The sequence below is a fragment of the Mustela lutreola genome, chromosome 5, assembly GCF_030435805.1.
Source record: "Mustela lutreola isolate mMusLut2 chromosome 5, mMusLut2.pri, whole genome shotgun sequence".
Classification (NCBI taxonomy): Eukaryota; Metazoa; Chordata; class Mammalia; order Carnivora; family Mustelidae; genus Mustela; species Mustela lutreola.
The window spans coordinates 32,058,129-32,080,234 of record NC_081294.1 but is presented as its reverse complement, the minus strand read 5'-3'; the positions used below and the strand labels follow the sequence as shown (position 1 = coordinate 32,080,234).

The 22,106-nt window shown below is 38.2% G+C and overlaps 1 long non-coding RNA gene across 1 annotated transcript in view; it reads right to left on the bottom strand.

The window, feature by feature from the left end:
* Nucleotides 1-14,230: 14,230 nt before the first annotated feature.
* Nucleotides 14,231-22,106, bottom strand: part of LOC131831323 (uncharacterized) — a 46,073-nt gene continuing 38,197 nt past the window's right edge. Inside the window, exon 3 of the long non-coding RNA XR_009353597.1 lies at nt 14,231-14,455. This is a non-coding gene — a long non-coding RNA (uncharacterized LOC131831323). The remainder of the gene's footprint in view (nt 14,456-22,106) is intronic.

Genomic DNA, 22,106 nt, shown 5'->3' with positions numbered 1-22,106 from the left:
ACAGGAAGAGAACTTCTTGACCATGAGTTGTGTGACCTAAGGTAGGTCCCTTGCTGTCTTGTTGTTCAGTTGCTGTATTTTTAAATGAAGTCTGGTCCACTCTTTGAAATGAGGACACATTTTTGAGATAAAAGATTAGCTGGGAAAGCCTAAGCAATTTGTTTATGAGACGGGGACTACATAGATTACTTGCTGCTCAGTAGTAAAATCATCAAACATCATCATTCTGAAGTACTGTCAGTTTATAATCATGCCTGGAGGATAGCTTTGGTAAAGGGTCAAATGCAGTGAAATACAGTGCATAAAACTAGGTAAGATTAATGATAACAGCTCCTAGGTAGTTGCAGAAATGTTTGAATGTTTAATCAATGAAATGACAGGATCTAAAGTTTAAATTTATAATTTAGTTATCTTGTGAAGGTGCAAGCTCATGTTCTTATTATGATACAGTGAGTTCCCTAGCCTGTAGCTTCATCCTGGGTTTTCAGTTCCACAAGAGTTTTAAGTGTGTTAGATTTCAGTAATGACAGCTCATTAAACATTCCCGATTCCCCCCTGAGTGAACTAGAATCCAATTCAAAATAGGCTGCAGTGAGAGAGGCTTAAAGAAAATAGAAATGTACAGTACTGGCCAAAGCAGGCAGTGCACACCCACAACAGTTTATAGCGTATAGAGAGTGAGGAGAGGTCTGAAAATACACTTGAGAGGAAATGGGTATGTGAGAAGGGTCTTGAAGGACAGACATATGAATCATCACCATAATTCAACTCAGTGGGAACCTGAAAAATGTGACAGACAAAACTCAAGGATCTCAATTCTGCTTTAAAGGTAAAGGGAAGTAGAATAAGGATCATGGCACTAGGAACGGAATGACTAAATGTTAAGTTCTCACCTTCGGTTCACACGAAAAAGGTTATATTGCTTCCCGCTGCTACCCACCCCCATATGCACATATTCTAGGTAAACTGAATGAAATTTTATATTGCTTTTTATTATGGAGGTCAGTTGTTCCAGGCCAAGAAAATAACCTACCTTAAAACTTGTTAAATACACAAAAAGGGATGTAAATATGAAGTTAGGTCTAAACTCTCCACTAGTTAGAGAATCCAAATGAGAATAATACTGAAATCATCCCTTTGCCTATGAGAATGGGGAAAAATAATCATGTGTCAGATGGTGTTGGTCCCCTGCTGTTACCCTTGTGGGTGACCCCAGAGTTTGCCTGTAAATACTTCTTAGACATGCCAACATTTCCCTGCATCTTTCTTGGACGGCATTCCCTGGAGGCAGGAGCACGCGCAGGTCAGATGGAGAGGAAATGAAAGATAGTGCCTTGGAGTGACCCTCCCTCAACCACTGAGGATTAAATCTTGAGGGATAAATACTCTCTTGCATTTTTTTGGAGAAAATTCTAAGTTGCATTCTATGCATCCTCTCTGAAGATCTCCAGAATGATCGAGATCCAGTTACTCCTTGACTAAGGTGATCAACACATTCTAGTTTTTGAGGGACTGTCTCAGTTTTAACATGCAAAAGTCCTGTGTCATGGGAACCTTCTTAATTCCACATGAATTAGGCTAGTTCACCATTCTAGCATAGAGGTAGCTGAACTCTTTACTGGTCTCTTTCCTTCCTTGTTTCACTTCCTCATTCCCTCACAGTGATTCCTGGCAAATTGTCTTCCAATTACTGCATACTTAGAATTATGCATTTTCCTCCCAGCATCTTTTATCTGGCCTTGTTTCTAAGTTGTTAGGGTAGCCCTGTTTTTTCTCAGTACAGTCTGTCCAAAGACTCATAGTGCATGAAGCACAGTTCATACTCAATAAATATTGGCTGAATGAATGGACCCTGTATTATTAACCAAGTAGATTTTATAGACATTATTTGCTTCTGAATATCAGTGCCAGCTTATTTGTTCCTCCTGAGTTTCTATTGAGATCTACTAGCCACATTGATCAAGCCGTAGGTGATTGGAAATAACTTTATAGAAATGATGTATTACTCAAGTCTTTTACATCTTTTGGTCATCACGCTATTTTTTTTTTTAAGATTTTGTTTATTTATTTATTTGTTTATTTATTATGAGAGAAGGAGAGCATGTGTGAGTTGAGGGAGGAAAAGGGCTAGGGAGGGTGGGAGAGAGGAGGAGATAATTTCAAGCAGACTCCACATTGAACATGGAGCCTGACACAGGGTTCACTCAATCCCCATGACTCTGAGATCATGACCTGGGTCAAAACTGAGAGTCAGACTGATGCTTAACCAACTGAGCCACTCAGGTGTCCTTGTCATCATGCTAATATGCATCCCAATACAAAAATTTAAGAAAATAAAAATGGAATAATGACAAAAGTAACATGTAAGTAGTCTTATCTAGACCAAGTGGTATGGTGTATGTGTTCTTATTTAATCCTTTGAATAACCTTGCCATTTTATATTATTATTCCCAGTTTACAGAAAGTTGAAGCTTAGGATTCTTTCCTCCTAATCACACACCCAAGCAGGGGCCATGTTTTTCACCACCAACCCCCTTTCTTTCTTACTGCATTATGGGATTCGCTGTAGCAAGCCTGCAGGTACTCTCCCAAGCCCATGCATACTCAGAATTCTATGGAAGCAAATTCTGTAGACAAAAGCCACGGTCAGAATGGGATGACCCTTCTTGGTAGTTTTTCCGCTGCATTCAAAAAAAAGCTCTTCAATCCCAGTGCCAGTAATATCTTTTTACATAGTTTTCCTCTCAAACACTTGAGAGACTTCAAATGTTTGTCATTGAGCATCATTTAATTTCCTGATGAAATGAAACAAATGCCAGAGGCTTAGCTATATGTTTATAGTTGATTTTAATTTCCTGCTTTCCCTTGTAATTAAGATTTTCCTTGGTTTGCTTATGAAATCATAATGAGTATTTGAAATTTATTTTCTATCCTTGTGACATTTTTCATCTTAAAAGAGCAAGCAATCTTATATAAGACAACAGTGTCAACAGATAATTTTTCTTATTAATTACTGTTTAAATCACTTATGTGCTTAAATTTGGTTACAACACACTTTTTTTTCCTAATAAATGTCAGATAGAAAGAGAATATGCAGCTGAAATTCTCTGAATTCTCTGGCTGGCAATACTGATTGTGGACTTTAAGTAAAAAAAATGATGAAGAATGTTTCAGATATTCATTTCTAAATGCACTGCATTTCTATTTCAATTTTAAGGGTAATGTGCAATCATTAAAAAAATATAGAGGCATTTCTTTCATAACCCTTCTGTACCACCCTGACCACCACTTCTGCCCCTAAGTCATCTCCCTCGCTAGTAGTAACCATGCTAATAGTCTGAGGGATGTGTGTGTATGTGTGTATTTCCAGAAAGAAAGAGGAAAATAACATATATAGAACACAATACATATGTCTTTTAAATTTTATTTTCTTTGCTTATTGGTATATCATAAATGCCTTTCCTTAGCAGTAAATATAGACCAAACTCCTGCTTAATAATATCATTGTGTTTTATCGAATGCTTATACTGTCTTAATTATTATTCTATTGACAGATATTTTGACTGATATATTAAAAGGTGTCTCCAATATTTCTCTGTTATATAGTCCTCCACAGATAACGCCTTATATTTTTATCTTTGTGCTTCTGTGTGCATTACTATAGGAGAGAGTCTTAGAAGACGAATACTTGGTACAAAGGCTATGTGCTATTCAACTGTTGACAACATGTTCAATTACCTCTCAAAGCCTGTGAACATATATGTTCCTACCACATATGCTATGGGTCTGATGACTTCCTTATCCCCTCATAGGCATAAATACTATGAACTGGATTTGCTTGGACTCCTGTAAAAGTAGTTCCTGAGACAAATATGTGCAGAGGAAAAAAACCAAACAAACCCAACAACTGAAACATTGAAAAAAAAAAAAAGCAATTCATAATTTCAAGCAGAGTGTGGATAGTTGGAATTCATTGGATCTTTTTCTACTGCAAACCTTTTGATTGTATCTTTAAACCATAGAATTATTCAGACCTTAAAATTAGCAAAGCTTTCTTCTTGCTCTGCAGTTTTCTATGAGTGATTGCCTCCAACTTTGGGCTGTCAGGGAAGGTTTCATGGAGGAGTACTTTTGAGTTGATCTTTGAAGCATGGCTAAGATTTCTCTTGGGAGAGAAGAGAGCCATGACTCTTGCAGACTGTGAGAAGTATGCAGTTTCTCTGGCAAGTTGTCAGAGGTGAAGGATGAAAGGGATTTTGAAACTGAAAGTTCACGGTCACATGTTGTCTCTAGCCACATTTTCTGTTCTAGTGCCAGCGTTCGCCCTCTCTTCCTAGCACTGACTGAAGGTGGAGACACTGGAAAAGCTGATTCTGCTATCCTTGGGTGGTTTCTTATAAGGTGGTGTGAAAGAAGATCAATTAATAGATCCTCTAATCCCTAAATCTGGCCTCAAATATGTTGCAATGCTACAAATTATCATTTTTAGGATTATGGTTTCAATTTAAGACATAGAGGGCATGCTTGTAAAGATATTCATAAAATTGGTAGTGACAATTGGGTTAGTGACAAAGATAACACCACTTTACTATGAATTCACTCAGTGGAGTTAAGTTAAAAGATTATAGTTATTTCTTAGATGTCAAAGAGGAAAGAGGGAATGGGCTGAAGTAGTGGTCCTTGGCCTGGAATTCCTGAACTCACTGGAATCTAAGAACTTTAGGAACCATTGGTATGATGGATGATGATGAAGAAGAAGATGATGATGTCAGTGTATTCAGTAGCAGCAAAAGCAGCAACAAAAGTGACAACAAAAATTTAGAATTCATTTAGTGCTTTCATTGGAGCTTTGTTTTATGTACATTAATTCAGTTCATCCTCATCACACCTTGTGGAATTGATTTTATTATTCTTACTTTGTAGATGAGGGAACTGAGACTTGAAGAGGTAAAGTCATTTGTTGAAGATCACCAGCTAGTAAATTGGCAGAACTAGGCTCTGAATTCTATTAGAATGCCTCCAAAACCTGTGACTTTAAGACACCAGATCATCAAAGTGACAGCCAAAACGAACATTACTTGACGTCACATCTTTACGTACATTCAATCCTAGATACAGAGGAGCATCAGTCCAAATAAGGGGAAGACAATGGCAGAGCCATGACTCTGGTCCTCAGGTAGCATCTAGCTAAACAAATTAATTTCTACAAAATTAATTTGGCACTGATTTTTTCATACCTTGTTTATCTGTGTGAAGGCATAAACAATGATTGGCAAGAAAAGGACAAACAGATGGATGCAGTGTTGGGGTCATGTGGCCAACATGTGACAGTAGTTCTACAATGACATCAAGAGTTCTTGGAAAAGGTACGCTTTCCGCTCATAAAATCACAATGGGATCAGATGATAAATCTTTCCAGGCAGTCTCTTTGTCTTCCCTGTTTTTAGAAAGTCCAGCTCTTAAAAAAAAATTCTGAAAGAAATCCTGGTACTTTATTCTTACAATCCTTCCAGAAGAAATACCCATAATTCCCATTCCTTACTATAATTAGCCAAATAACAAAATGTTCAGTTAGCCTGTCTTATCTATATGTCTCTGTTGCAATTTGAAGTTGTCTAATCTAGTAAAAATAGAAAATTTTTCTTTATTATCTCTATAATCTATCTATCTATCTATATAAAATGCTTGAAAAAAATGAAATCCTATCTTGATTTTTCTAAATAACTCACATTCTTTGGCCCTTGCCTTTGGGCCCTATTTCTGCCCCTATGATATTCCTGGAATACTTGTTATAAATACAAGTTCCTGGGCCTTGCTTCTCAAGCATCCGCAGAGGGATAGGGTTCTGGGAACATGCAGTTTTCACAATATTCCAGGCAGATGCTTAACAACTGAACCACCCAGGCACCCCAGTTGTGAGAAAAAGCCAGATTTTTAAAAGTTGCCCATTTGTAAAGTGTTTGGTCTAAGTGAGTTCTCTTTTGGGCATGATATTCTGTATATTTTCTAGCATTGCTGAGCTAAAAGTGGAAAGGTTGAGGTGTGGAAGAAACAGAGTAGATTCATAGACCATCAAATGATCCCTCAGCTTTCTGCATAGGAGCGCCCAGAAAGAATGCCTCAGAGTAGAGGGTCATTTGGACCAATTACACTGAAACTGCTTATTTTCATAATGCTACAGTCTTAGTTTAGATTTAATGGCTTTTTCTATATTCTAAGTACCAACAATTCAAGCTACAATAACAGTTCTGGAGATCTTTATCCAACCTGGTACGAAGTTTCAAGATCATGGTGTATTGGGGCTCTGAGCTGTATTGATTAAAGATCCTGATAAAAGGTACCCAAGAGGTCAGGAAAGCTGACTCTACTTCCTGTTACTGTTTTTTCTCACTTAAAACGACTTTTTCTTTTTTTTTTAAGATTTTATTTATTTATTTGAGAGAGAATGACAGTGAGAGAGGGCATGAGGGGAGAAAGTCAGAGGGAGAAGCAGACTCCCCATAGAGCTGGGAGCCTGATGTGGGACTCGATCCTGGGACTCTAGGATCATGACCTGAGCCAAAGGCAGTTGTTCAACCAACTGAGCCACCCAGGCACCCAAAACGACTTTTTTTTTAAAAAAAGGTTTGTTTTACTCTGAGCATTTTTATACTTTGAGCTTGATAATTTGAAGACCTAAATAATTCTTGTACATTGAACATAATATGTGCATTTTGAGCATATAACAAGGAACTATTAAAGCACCTTGTAGGGATTCTGCCCTATGGATTCAAGCAGGGAGAGTTTATTTTCCAGGTACTAGTGAGTACGGAAGAAAATCAAGTCTACATGGCTGGCAGGGATCCTTAGGTCTAGAAGCCTTCACTGTGCTTGAAACCATTCTCAGGGTCATCTTCCTCACTTACTGGGGGAACTTGTTCCCTCAGCCAGGCTGCACAGGGCAGGGCCCTGAAGACATCCACTGTCCATGTTCCTACTAGATAATATTGGAGGTCAGGGCTCAGTATGGAATCTGCTTTTCAGGAGAAGTGCTAGAATGGGAACGAACTTATAAGGGAATCAGAAGCATAATTCTTCTAGATGTATCACCACAGGTGAGAGGGGATATTCAGAGAGACCCCATAGGACTATTATGGGGCCATCTGGAATAGATGAGCTAAATATACATATATATCAATACTTGAATTCATTTAAGGAGGAGCCTAGTAAGAAGGACAATAAAATATTAAAAATATTATGCTATGCTGACTGCTTTCTCTCTTCAAGCGGGTGATGGCCCTTGGCACTACATTTCCCCTTTGCTATGAATACCATATGCTAATCATGGCCAAAGTTATTGAAATCTACCACATGGAAGCCTTTGTTAAGCCTCACAAGAATCCCTATTTGTAGGTTCCTTCTATTTTTCCTCTTTTACAGATGGGAAATTGAAGATAAGCAATATTAGTCTTCTAAGATCACACAGCCAACAGTGGTGGGCCTGATTCTGATCCAGGCTGTCTAACTTTAGAAGTTATGTTCATAACTGCAATATATGCAGTCTCCTTAGGGAGAAGGATTGGGGGAAATATGCAAACAAGCGAATGTGAATAGATCTAAATTGTTTTTGTACGGGATTAGTTAAGAAATGTTAATTATTTAAGATGTTCAGGGCTCTTAAAGCTGAAGAACCCTTCCAGAATCTATTATTTGCAGCTAAGGAAAGTAAGTTGCATTGCCAAATGCTCCCCATTCCTTCACTTTTCCAGAGCTAAACAGGCAACATTTATTTATTTGATTCCCAGAAGGTTAGAATGACCCAAGACATTTTGTTTTTCCATATTACTTGGCATTTTGCCAAGTCCCACCTAATCTTTGTGTATACTGTCTTGGCTCTGGCTGGGTATTGTTTGTTGAGGTAAGAAGTGGGTTGTAGACAAATACACTTTATTACTGAGATGTCCTATGCCTATGCCTGAGAGCGTCATCTGTGATGATACCATGACTTGTTTCTTCAGTGAACACTCCTATATTCTTCAGACTCAGGAGTCCATTTATTCTTTCCCTCATTCTGCATACTTGTCATTGGCTCTAGACAGGTGTTTGCCTTTCCTTGATCATGTATTTCCTGTTTAGGTATGATAAAATTACTGCTTGCATTTCCTCTTTAGCCCCTGAAACTTAAAATTAGTCTGTTACAACAGTGTTTACATTTCCTGTTTGTTTGTTTTTCTCCTTAAATCAACTTTGTATAACTATACATTTAGCTTTTGCCCAGTGGTTAGGCCTGTGTGACATCTACCCCAGCTAAACAGGGATGTTTTTATTCTCCTTTCCTTATCTACTCATCGTTTCCAAAACAGACTTGGTCTGGATTTCTGAAATTCTAAGCTTGGTAATATATTAAGGTTTCTTCCATCTTTGAATTCCAGATGCTTCAAAACCTACTTGGCAGGTGCTTAATAAATATTTGTTAAATAAGTGAATGAATTTAAGATGGATTAAAGATTAAAATCTTCAGTTAGAGAACTTCATAATCAACTACTAGTTGGGGGTTTCCTGTTATTCAGGGTTTTGCACTGTCTTGGAGGTCTAGCATGATGCTACATTCCATATACTGTTATATGATGTTGATTTGCACAGGCCTGTATTGTGCAGTAGTGTCTGAGTGGTAATGTTTAGCAAATAGGAGGAATCTTTAATTTGCTTTCAGTGATTCAAATATGTTTCCATAACAACTCTTTTGTTTGCTTCCTTGGTCTATTTTTAGTAATTTTTTTTTTTTTTTTTAGTAAACCCACTGTGTGCAGGTGCACTTTATTTTATTTATTTATTTTTTAATTTTTTATTTTTTATAAACATATATTTTTATCCCCAGGGGTACAGGTCTGTGAATCACCAGGTTTACACACTTCACAGCACTCACCAAAGCACATACCCTCCCCAATGTCTATAATCCCACCCCCTTCTCCCAAACCCCCTCCCCCCAGCAACCCTCAGTTTGTTTTGTGAGATTAAGAGTCACTTATGGTTTGTCTCCCTCCCAATCCCATCTTGTTTCATTTATTCTTCTTGTACCCACTTAAGCCCCCATGTTGCATCACAACTTCCTCATATCAGGGAGATCATATGATAGTTGTCTTTCTCTGCTTGACTTATTTCGCTAAGCATGATACACTCTAGTTCCATCCACGATGTGGTATATATACACAATGGAATACTATGCAGCCATCAAACGAAATGAAATCTTGCCATTTGCGACAACGTGGATGGAACTAGAGTAATTTTTTTTTTTGAGGCTTGATCAGAGACCAGACTGTCCCATCTTATGTATTTAAAATTTTACACAATTTCCCTTTTAGTGCTTATCATTTGATCATTTGTCTATACAAGTGGAAGAGCCAGCTTTATAACTACCTAGCTGTAAGCATATGGACCAGTTTTGAATATGTATTTAGAAGGTGCTACTAACAATAATAGAACAAAATCCCATGTATGTTACTATTTCTGACACTTTTGAACAGTATTCAGGGAAAAAGTCACAATAGTTGACAGTTGGTTAATGAATAGTTGACCAAATGTATAATTTATAGGTACAGTCTAGATATAAAGTTAAAAAAAATGCAGCAATTCCATGACTGAATTATCTTTCATTTCCTTTTCCTTGATACAATTCTTCTAGATGGCTGTAGGTAGGAACTTACTGTTCTTTCAGTGCATACGTAGGACTTATCTGTCCACTGTGTATTCTTGTGTAGACCATCTATTATGAGTTATAAAGATGGCAGGCTTGAGTGACCGAGAGGATCTTGTGTCCACTCCAGACAGGATCTCAATTATCCTCTACTTCTTTGTGCTAACCTTCTATGAGATAAAAAGTTTGAAATTTTTTAAGGGTTCCAATAAACAGTTTCCATGCAGATTAGAGTGGAAAGAATATTGTCCTGGGAATCCAGAAACCCGGATTTTAGGTTCTCCTCTCTATGTGAACAATCCATGTGATTTTTAGAAATCTTTTCACCTCAGGCCTCCCTTTACTTACCTGTTAAGAAAACATAAAAGTTGAATTAAATGACCTTTCATAATGCTTCTACCGTAGATATGCTATGAGTTAAAGCTATTTTATTTATATCCCTGAGTCTGGAAATACATTATCTTCTTGAGCAATGGAAAATTGAGCTACTTTTTGAGTAGCAAAGGTGAACCTGGGGCTGTCAATTGCCTTTAATCCAATCAGGAAACTCTGGACACTGCCTCCTGGGAGCATAAAAGATGAACTAGCTAATAATGATGTGAAGTCCATGGTAGTATGCTTAACAATCACTTACTGAGTTCCAGGTACTACAGAGTTTTCAGATACTATCTTATTATTCTCACCACACTCCTGTGAGGTTGATTGTACATGAAAGAAAATTGAGGGCTGGAGAGTTCGGTAACTTGCTGAAGAGCATGAGCCTGGTAATTGTCCAAACAAAGTTCAGATTGAGGTTCTGCTTAAGTCTAACAGCCAATCTTGATCTGCTAGACTCCACTGCCCCTATCTGCAAAGTTCATTCTCCTTCTTTTAACCAGTCTTCATTGTAAGGCTTCAAGGACTAGGCACTGCTCTAGAATAGATGATTATGATTGACTACAAAACAAGCAGAAAGCCTTCCTTCAGTGCAGCTTATATTCTAGCAAGGGTGAGTAGTATCAGCAGATGTAATAAACACATGAGTAATGTGGTATTTTATCAGGTCGTAAGTGCTATGGAAAAAGAAAAGAGAAAGTGAGTGAAGAGAGTTGGAAATGTATGTGAATGGAGTGGGTTAGGTTGTGATTTTGAACTAGGTGGTCAGGGTGGGCATCATTGAAATGGTGATCTTTTTCTTTTTAAGATCATTATTTGAGAGAGAGAGAGAGAGAGAGAATGAGGGAGAGAGCACAAGAGGGGGAGGGTCAGAGGGAGAAGTAGATAGTGGGGAGCCCAATGAGGGACTTGATCCCAGGACTCCAGGATCATGACCTGAGCAGAAGGCAGTTGTTTAACAGACTGAGCCACCCAGGCGCCCTGGGGTGATGATTTTTGATGGACTTGAGGGAGATGAGGAAATGAGTCATATGGGTAGCTGGTACAAGAGCATTCTGGGACTGAGAGAACAGCAGGGTCCTAAGTGGGGAGCAAGCCTGGTTTTAGCAATTCAGTTATTTATGACAGAGTAAATAGCCATAATAAAGAGAACACTGAGAACCTAATATAGACACTTCCATTCTTGCTCATGGTTCTGTTTATTTTAGAGGCAGGATGACTTCTCTCTTATCAGTATGCTCCATCCTGCTTACTCAACAGTCTACTTAAAGACATTGTTGCTCACAAGAGGGTGTTCAGACTTCATTTTACTTTGCTCTAATGAAGCAGTGCTCAAACCTCCTGATCTCCACTTTTACTCTTAAAAATTGTGGAGGACTCAAAGAACTGTTGTTTACATGAGCTATATTTATTAATATAATACTGTCTTAGGAATTAAAACAGAAATTTGGGAAATATTTAATTTGTTTAAAATAATCTTTTGCATGTTAACACAAATAACATATTTTGAAAAATCACTATTTCCAAAATTTAAAAAATAGAATACTGGCAATATTTTACATTTTTGCCAATCTCTTTTGATGGCTAGTTTAATGGAAGACAGCTGGATTCTCATACCTGCATCTGCATCTCATCTGTTGTAATATGCGATTTGAGTTGAAACATACGAAGAAAATCAGCCTCCCACAGATGAGTAGTTGGAAGACTGAGAAGTGTTTTATTAGACTTTTCAAGTTAACTAGATGTTCTTCCTTGACACTACACTCAAACGGGTAGTTTCTAAAGAGTTAGTTGCAGTGTGGCTTTTTATTTTGTATCCTCATGAGTGACTGAGCACGAAAAAAGAACATAATGTCATAGTATTAGCGTGAAAACAATTTTGACTATGCAACTTCCTGAAGGGATCTTACAAATCGCCAGGAATCCTCTGACCATCCTTTAAAGCTTTGATAAGATGGAGAGAAAAGTTGTATGAAAACAATTTAAAAAAAACGATGTAGCATGAAAAAACTGTTAACACGGAGAACTTTCTAATGCTTCTGCCTCAGTGTGAGGCAGGGAGGTTTTGTTGTCTTTTGGGTTCTTTAGTCAAGGATGCAAGTCATGGCCGTAGGAAGCCAGGGACTCTAGAGAGTGGGGAGAAAGCTGAGACTGAGTCCCCCAGGTGCCCCTTTAAAGTGATTTAAATTGTGTATTGGCAGGAACTGAATAGTCACATGAAAGGTGTTTCAGTAAGATGACCTAACTACCGAAATGTTTGTTCCATGCTGCAGTGCAGGTCAGTGAGGATTTAAGTGAATACTTGGCCTCTTTAACCCCCTTGCCTTCCATGAAAGAGTTGCATCTGCCTTTGTAAAATGAGGAAGTCACTGTGATAGAGCCTCAGGTTCCAGTCAGGTCCCACCACCTTTGACAGTGGGGTCAAAGGGTCACCTTTGACAGTGGGGTTGTCCTTTTCTACAGGACAGCCTGATCCCAAGACTGTCTCTGCCTTCTCTGGGTGCTGGGCCATCCGGAGAGGAGAAATACGTAGTGTTATGTTGATCACTATGTAAACCCTCCCAGGACACTGGACCAGCAACTCAGCATCACCTGGAAACCTGATAAAAATGTAAAGGCCTAAGTCTAGGGCTGAGGGATAGTGGTACTGGCAGCGCAGAGCGTTTATAAATGAGCGACACCTTTCGAACAGATGTTCTCAACCCTGGCTGTACATTAGAATTCCTGGGGGAATTTAAAATAAAACAAAATGAACAACTAATGCCATGGCCGCTGTACCAGAGATTCCAATTGAATTAGGGATAGGCCAGGGGCAGAGGTGTCAGTATCTTGTAACTCTCCCCGAGTGATTGTAACATGCAGATTTCTGAAATCTCAGCACTATTGACTATTGGCCACCATTGAACTGGATAATTCCTTGTTGTGGGGCTGTCCTGCACATTATAGGGCATTTATCAGCATCCCTGCTCTTTAGCTACTAGATTTCTGTAGAACCTCTGCTCTCATTTATGATTACCAGTAATATCTCCAGATACTGCCACATGTTCCCTGGTGGCAGAACTGTCCCAGTTGAGAACAATTCCTTTACAGAACAATTCTCCAACTTTACTGCAGCACTGCCCAGTGTAATGATCATACTAACCACATTTGTAATTTTAAGCTTTTTAGTAGCTACATTAAAATAAGCAAAGTAAAACAGGTGAAACTAATGTTAACAGTATAGTTAATCTAGCCCACTATATCCAAAATAGTAATTTAATATACATTCAATATAAAAAAATTAATAGGCGTTTTTACGTTCTTTGTCCAAGTCTTTGAAATCTGGTATGTGATTCACCAGATTACAGTGTATTTCAATGCACAGTAGCTACATTTTGAGTCCTCAGTAGCCACATGTGGCTAGGGGCTACTGTATTGGGGTTTAGTAGGCATCAGAATCACTTTGAAGGTTGGTTAAAACATAGATTTACTGGACTGTGCCGCAGAGCTTCTGATTCAGCAGGTCTGGGGTGGGGCCTGAGAATTTGCATTTCCCAAAAAAACTGACAGGTAATTCCGAGGTTGCTGGTTTGGTGACCACATTTTGAAAACCAGTGACTAGAGAAGCACTGGTGCTTTTGTTACTAAAAAATATGGTCTGTGAACCAGCAGCAGACCTTGGGGTCTGTAAGAAATGCATAAATCCAGGTCCCACCCCTGACCCGTTAAACTGGAACCTGCATTTTAACCGGAATGCACATGAAAGTTAGGTGAGACGTCCTTGAGCAAGACTCCCTTGTGTGTGAGTCTTTATTATAGCCACCTGTTCTCTTCCTTCTTAGAGCTTTCTCAGTTCTTTTTCTCTATTTTTCCCGTTTTACTAAAAAAATGTAGGCTTTTATTATTATTATGTTTTTTTCCTGTTAACCATTCTCTATCCAGGACCTAGTATATCTTACATATAATAGGTACCTAAATATCTATGAAATTAATGATCCTAGAGAAGCTAAGGGGCAAAGATTAGGTATATTCTTTGGCTTTAGAAATTCAAATGAAAAGGTGTTTGGAGATGAGTTGAACACTGGGATTCAGAAGCCGATTGTGTGGCTCTTGCTGGCCTAGAGGGTGAACTAGTCCTTCCTGTGAACTTCACCTGTACTGAGGGTGGATGGGTGACTCACCTTGAAAGAATTACCTGTGAGAAGCTGCAGGATTGTCTTCTTGGGAGGGTGGAGCCACATTCTTTTCCTTTTAGAGTAGCAGCAGCGCTCTACCTGGCTGTGACGTCACGCAGCACCCAGGAGGTGGTGTTGGGATGGTCCTACCGTAGAACTGTGGGTGCTGCTCAGTGTCAGTGACCACACAGGCTTCTTCACACGCTCATAGCCAGCTGGCATTCCAGAGGCATCACGTTCAACTGACTCAGTTCTAAATCATTAGAGGCATGATTACAGAGTGGAAATTTGATTTCCAAAGGGAATTACTGATGTTATAATGCCTGGCTAAAATACATTTTTTTTTCCCCATGTATAAAAATAGTCTTCACTCTTGGATCAGTTTTTTTTTTCTTATTCTTTTAATAATGGAAAATAGTTTCTCCATACTTCTTTGGGAAAGACAGGAAACCTTTTTTTCTTTTTCTGTTGTGATTTAGTGTTAAGTGTGAAGTAACCAGTAGAGTATTAACTATGTATCTTAATATACATAAACAGCTTGTCTGTAGACAGATGGAAAGATGAAGTAATTCAGTAACTTTCAGAGGAGGGCAAAGGGGAAAAAAACCAAATGAATAACAATTTCATAATATTCTTTGCAATCTACTTCATTGCCTTCTCCTCTTGCCAGACTTTTGAAAAAACTGAGACTATGTAAGAGTGAAATGTATATTCTGTGTTTTTCAGGAGGATTTAAATGAGAAACAATGGCATTGTCCAAATTAATAAACTTGATTCTTGCCAGGCAATGATTGCCTAGGTGTAGAAGCAGGAGGACAAGGCCTGGTGTGGGTAACATAGTGGCTAACATGACACCTATCTTTGTTAGCCTCACTGTCCTAGAGATGTGTTACAGTGTTTTCTAGTTGAAGGGTATACACTTTAAGAATATGTGATTTATGGTTTGTTTTTAATTTTCAACTATTTCTTTTTTTTTTCTTTTTTTTTTTTTTTTTTAAAGAGATCACAAGTAGGCAGAGAGGCAGGCAGAGAGGCAGGAGATAGAGAGGGAAGAAGCAGGCTCCCCGCTGAGCAGAGAGCCTGATGCAGGGCTCAATCCCAGGACCCTGAGATCATGACCTGAGCTGAAGGCAAAGGCTTTAATCCACTGAGCCACCCAGGCGCCCCTCAACTATTTCTTAAATCTGAAAAGGGTCGGTGGGGGAGATCAGTGCCGTATAATCACTGAAACATATTGAATGAGTGCTCTGTAGGTGAGGCTTGTCTATCATGGATACATTTACTTTATGAGGCTTCAGATAAAAATTGCCTGATGCATCTCTAATGATTAGGAGATAATTATTCTGCTCCGGTGCTTTTGTCTCTGGTAACCATAGTTTAGCCAGTTATCTGGGGAAACATCTTTGCTCTGATTCCTTGGAAAGTGTGAAGTTCTCTGACTGGGTTATGCTGCTCTCCTGTGCTTCATCAGTACGCATAGAAGTCCCGTTACCCAGTGGTGAGGTAGCTTCAAGAATGTGGTACTGGTGCACCTGGCTGGCTCAGTCAGTAGAGCATGAGACTCTTGATGGGGTCGTGAGTTTGAGCCCTACATTGGCATATAAATGTTTACTTAATTAAAATAATAAGAATAATAAAAGAATGGAGTACTGTACCAGAGCAAGGACTGGTGATTATATGGGCTATTTGGTGATTATGTAGGGGAGATAGAAAATAAAAATAAAGGGAACCCTATATAATCACGAACCAGGAAGGTCAGCACACGGAGGTCAGCACCTTACAAAGGGTATTAGGAGAGGAGAAACAGACTACATTGATACAAGGGCTGAAAATTAAAATGCTGGTAGTGTTTAGCAGAAAAGTTATGGTAAAGGAAATACCGTTTGAAATTGTGCTGCCTCCATACAGTATCTCATTCATCTCCATGGTAATCCTCCCTGACACACTGCGGACGTTCTTCCCAGAATTAAGTGAGGAAGCTGAGGCGTGAGATTATTTAGTGACTTCCTGGCTCACGCAGAGATAGCGAGAACCAGAATTTCCATGCTGAATTTTCTTTCAAGCTGCTCTGGGACCTCTTCTGGCTGTGTGCTTGTTATATATAGTTGTTAACATTTATGAGGTTTTCACAACTATTCACAAGAAATTGCTTTGTCTAGGAGGAAAACTGTGATGTGAATGGTACTCATCCCATAAAAAGAGACAATAGACCGACTTCTGATTTAGGTTTTAGGTGACTTTCATCTAAAATTTTCAGTTCATGGCATTCATTTTGGAGTAAAATAGGTGTGATTGCTTCATGTAAGTACTCTTCAATTTAACTACTTTGTGAATTTCTCCTCCGGATCTATTAATGTCTTTTTAATGCTTCAGTATCTGACAACCATAGTCCCTTACTTAAAAATATATTTCTTTTATTAATAAAATAGTTACCATAACTTATTAGTCAATTTAAAAAATATTTTACAGATGATCGATAACCCTCAAAATTTCTGTTAAAGCAGATAAGTTGAAAAGAAGATCTCTGAAATTAATCTGTAATCAAGAAAGAGCAAAATGGACAATATTGTGTTCAAGTGTTTGAAGAGAATATCATTGTTTGCTAAGAAAATATTAACATTTTTGAAGCTTTTGTAAAATGATGTGATCTCTAGATTGTACATTTTGTTACAGATGTATTTTCTGTTCTGGTTATTATTGGTAGGGGAGATGTTTATAGGGCTAAATGTACAGATGTTCAATCACATTGGAAAAATAAAGAGAAGAACAAATAGCAACAAATCCTCAGCACATGCTGCCTGGCTTGAACACAGTCTGCCCAGTTGACCTGTGACATTTACCACCAGTCATCCTCCTTCAGTCAAACTTAAAGGTAAAGGCTGTATCCCAGATGTCCTTAATCAGCACAGGTTTATTTTATTTTATTTATTTATTTTAAAATATTTTATTTATTTATTTATCAGAGATTACATGTAGTCAGAGAGGCAGGCAGAGAGATAGGAGGAAGCAGGCTTCCTGTCGAGCAGAGAGCCTGATGCAGGACTCCATCCCAGGACCCTGGGATCACAACCTGAGCCCAAGGCAGAAGCTTTACCCAGCTGAGCCACCCAGGCGCTCTAGCACAGGTTTATTTTAAATCAACTGGTGTTTTCAGCAACTGTAGGGATAATAAAATCTGGTAATTTACCACCCTCAAATTAAAGCAGTAATTTATAATTGAATTGAAAGGTTTATTTGATTGGATTGTCTAAGCAATTCAGTCTAAATCTAACCTGATTACAGAGCTTGTGGGTGGGAAGTACAAGAGAACCCATCCAGGTGGTTGTGACTCCTGGGGAGAAATTTACTGATGTATCCACTGTGTTTGTAATTGTGCCTACCACCAGTGAGTTTTTATGTGATAGTTATAATTAGGTACATAGATGGCCTGCTTAGGTTATTTTGTCATGGATACTTTAGATAAACATTACAAAAATAGTATCAGATATCATTCAGTCTAATGTTCTTCCCATGGCCACACCTTCCAAGACTCTAGTCTTAACACAGCTCTAGAAAGATATAGTTATCAGATTATGTCTTTAAGTGACTCATTCTATTTGCTCACCTTTGAGAATAAACGTTCAAAGGACTTTCATGTAGAGGAAATTTGTTGATTGTAAAATGATGATGAAAAATAATTCATTGTATCGGAAGCCTCAAATCTTGCTTCTCAAATATTTTTGTAGGCTGTATTGCATATAGTATCAATTCAGTCTCATGTTTTACACAAATTGCCGGGACAGAGGGAGCAACCTGATGGGGAGATATTTGCTGTGAGTCATTCCTGGTAACGTTAATGGTACAGATGTTCTCTTCTATATGAAGAAGTTGGTGATGGGAAGTTGAGTTTATCCTGTGTGCCCCATATTCCAATGCACAGTGCAGAGTTTCCAAAACTGACATGATTATAAAGATCTAGGCCTCTCCCAGAAGACTTGAATCAGAATTCCAAATGGTGGGATCTAGGAATATGTATTTTTCACAAAAACCTTAGATTATAAAAAGAATTACATGAAATGATCAAGAATTCTATTTCATAATATTTTGTTGAAGATTTTTGTATCTTTGTTCATGAGAGATATTAGTCTGTAGTTTTCCTTTCTTCTAATATCTGACTATTTTTAGTGTTAGTCTAATTCTGGCCTCATAGAATCCATTAGAAAGTATTCCCTCTGCTTCTAACTTCTGAAAGAGATTGTGGAGAATTGATATCATTTCTTCCTTAAATGTTTGGTAGAATTCACCAGTGAACCCATCTGGGTTTGTCGCTTTCTGTTTGGGAATGCTATTTTCTCTTTAATGGATATAGGCCTATTCAGATAGACTGTTTCTTTTTGTGTGAGTTTTAGCCGATTGTGCCTTCCAAAGAACTAGTCCCTTTATCTGGGTTATTAAACTTGTGGGCATAAAGTTGTTCATAGTATTCCTTTATTATCCTTTTAATTTCCATGGGATCTGTAGTAATGCTCCTCTTTCATTTCTGGTACCAGTAGTTTGTATCCTCTTGTTTTATTTATTTATTTATTTATTTATTTATTTATTTAGTTTGGCTAAAGACATCAATTTTATTAATCTTCTGAAAGACCCAGCTTTTTGTTTTGTTGAATTTTCCTTATTTACAATAGTCAAATTATGAAAGTATCTCAAGTGTCCATAGATAGATAAATGGATAAAGAAGATGTGGTACATTTATGCAACAGTATATTATTCAGCTGTAAAAAAGAATAAGATCTCGCCATTTGCAATGACATGGATGGCACTACAGAGTATAATGCTAAGTGAAATAAGTCAGTCAGAGACAGACAAATAGCATATGATTTCACTCACATCTGGAATTTAAGAAACAAAACAATTGAGAAAAGAAAAGAGAGAGAAAGAGAGAGAGACATGACCAAGAAACAGATTCGTAACTATAGAGAACAAACTAATCATTACCAGAGGGGAGGTGGGTGGGAAGATGGTGAAATAGGTGATGGGGATTAAGGAGTGCATTTGTCATGATGAGTACCTGTTGAGGTGTGAAATGTTGAATTACTGTATTGTATACCTGAAACTAATATAACACTGTATATTAACTGTACTAGAATTCAGTTATAATTAAAAAAAAGAGAGAGAGAGAACCTTAGATTATTCTCCTGATCATGCAAATTTAGGAACTTCTACATTGGTGGCTACTATAGGAAGCCTCTTGGCTCTTTAAATTATAGCCAACATCTTCATCATATTTTCATCTTTCTGAGTATATCTATCCTAGTTTGTTCCTAAGGAGGGTGCAGGGCAAGTATTGTTACCTTCATTCTGTAGCTATTATGTCAAGTTACCTAACTAAGCCAATAACTCCAAAGGTTTTGGTTGATAAGAAGAACAATCAAAGTTTTTGGGAGGGTGAGGGCTGGTTAGCTACACCTCCATAGTCACATGCCCAAGAGTAAGAAGAGCATGTTTCAGATGATAGTCTGTGGCATATATGGACACTTGTTAGACATTTATTACAAAGGCAGGCACAAAATGCATCTGTAATTTTGATGAAGCACCAGCACACTCTTCTTTGAGGTCCCTTAACCACACTTCATAAGAAAGATTCACTTGAATCCCACATGGAAATATTTAGAGTTGTATTCTGTGCCCTTCAGAACTATTGGCTAGACAGTGACTGATCAGTGAGTAGGGCCCCGTGTTGTCCTTAAGGACCTTGGGGTGTAGGCTTTAGTTGGTCCCTGTATTCTGTTCAGGCAGTGGTGGAGACTGCATCTAAAACATTCAAACAAATCCATATGTTTTGAATATCATTAATTTCAAAAGAGAGCCTACAAACTATGTTGTTTCTTTGCCTAGAAAGAAACCCTTTATTTTATTTTACTGGTAAGTCCTATTCATTCTTTCACACCATCTCTTGTTGGAAGTAGTTCCTGGTTCTGCAGGATTTTGTTACTCAAAGTCTAGTCCACAGTTCAGTATCATTGTCATTACTTGGGGACTTGTAAGAAATTTTCAGGATTCTTAGTCCTACTCAAGACATGAATCTTGTCCAGAATCTTCATTTTTACAAGATTTCTGGTGATCTGGAAGCAAAATAAACTTTGAGAGACACTATTCTAGAACTTAGGTGCTCCTCATTTGTGCCTCCTAATATGCCATAAAATTGTGATCATGGCTCTATTAGAACAGTTAATATCTTTTTGCCTGTTCTTCTAGGTTAGTCACCATGTCTTACTCATTTTTGCTCTCCTGTCACGTGGCACATATTGGAGGCTTCATTCATGTTGAATAAGTGAAAAAGCAAGGTTACCCATGCATAACAAAATTAGTTGTTTAAGTCTAAATGGAAGTTTCTCAGATGTCCATTTGGCTTATGTGGCCTTACACACTGAAAGTGTGAATGAATAGAAAACAGTATATTGGTCGCTTTCTAGGTCTATTGGTGAGAAAGAAGTGATTTTTGGACATAAGAACCATATAGCAATGGCATGATGGGAAATGTATGATTTGGTTTCTAGATATGTGAATGGTCTTAGGGAGAAAGCAGAGTCACCTAAGGCAACAATGTGTGCCCAGGGTTCTGAATATTTTTCTATCCCAACATACCCAAGAGATTAGACAGATTTTCAGCAGTAAGAACAGCTAATTATAACAGAGGTTTTCACTGGGACTCCTCTGTTAACTGTATAAATCTGCTACAACCCATATCCCATCTTTTTTTTTTTTTGGCTCACTGAGATAAATGGTGGATTCAATGTCTGGTGTTCTGAGTGGGGAAAGAGGGCTGAGAGATAGTAGGTACCAAGAGCACATCCTGAGATTGGAATCAAGTGAATGGATGGATAGATTCACATATTTAATCCAGAAGGTTAGGTCTAAGTGTCTAGAAAATTAGCATAGGGTAAGAAAGAGCAGGTAGTAAGAGGTCCTTTCAGAGTGAGGGCTGGTCCAAATCCAGGTCTTTAGGCACTTAACAACTGGATAGTACTTGTTCTACATCTTTCTCAACCAAGTATCTTGGGGTGGGCACTGTTAATTAAGGCCTAATGGTGACTAAGACTAGAAGGAGGGTTTTGGGTGCAAAAACAGTTTGGTAATGACCCAGAATCTAGTGATCAGATGTAGACTAATATCCAACCTATAATTAAGAAGAAAATGTTTTTCTTCCCGTGGTTGGTCCTTAGGGGCAGTTATTACAAATTTGTGGCAGGAGTGGGAAGTAATATTTACAGAGGGGAAGGGATTTCAGAGCTAGTCAAATGCTTGGCCTAAGGCAGGGGATTTAAAAATAGAATACCTAGGGAAGCCAGCAGGTGATATATAAACCAAAGCTGGGATGGAAGAGACAGTGATGTAATGACAAACAAATACCCCATTTGAAGGGTCAACTTTAACTGGTAGTATCATCTGGGAATCTGGACCCCAGATTTTGCAAATATAGAAACGAGCATCTATCTTTTAAAATGAAACATCTCCATTTTTAATGGCATCTCCATTTTTAATTGGAAACTAATTTCCAAGGTGTATAGAATGCCATGAGGGCTGGAGTCCCTTTGGTAGGTACTGGTTTGTGATACCTAGCCTCAGAAGACTTTTTGGCTACATATTGCAGGATTTCTGTCTCCTGGGTGCTTTAGAGGAGTCTCTTTGTTTCTTTTTAAAAACCACAAAAACATGAGTATAAACCAAAGGGAGCAAGAAGCCAGTTAGTTAGGGCTTGTCATTGAAATGAAGTCAATTAATCATCTCACTCTAACCACCTTCTATCTCACTAAAATAAAAAGCAAACAAGCACAAATGAAACCAAACAAAAGACAAAAATAACTGCCCAAACCTCAGCTTCTCCCTCAGAGTCTCCACCGATGGTGTCAATCACCTACTAAGTT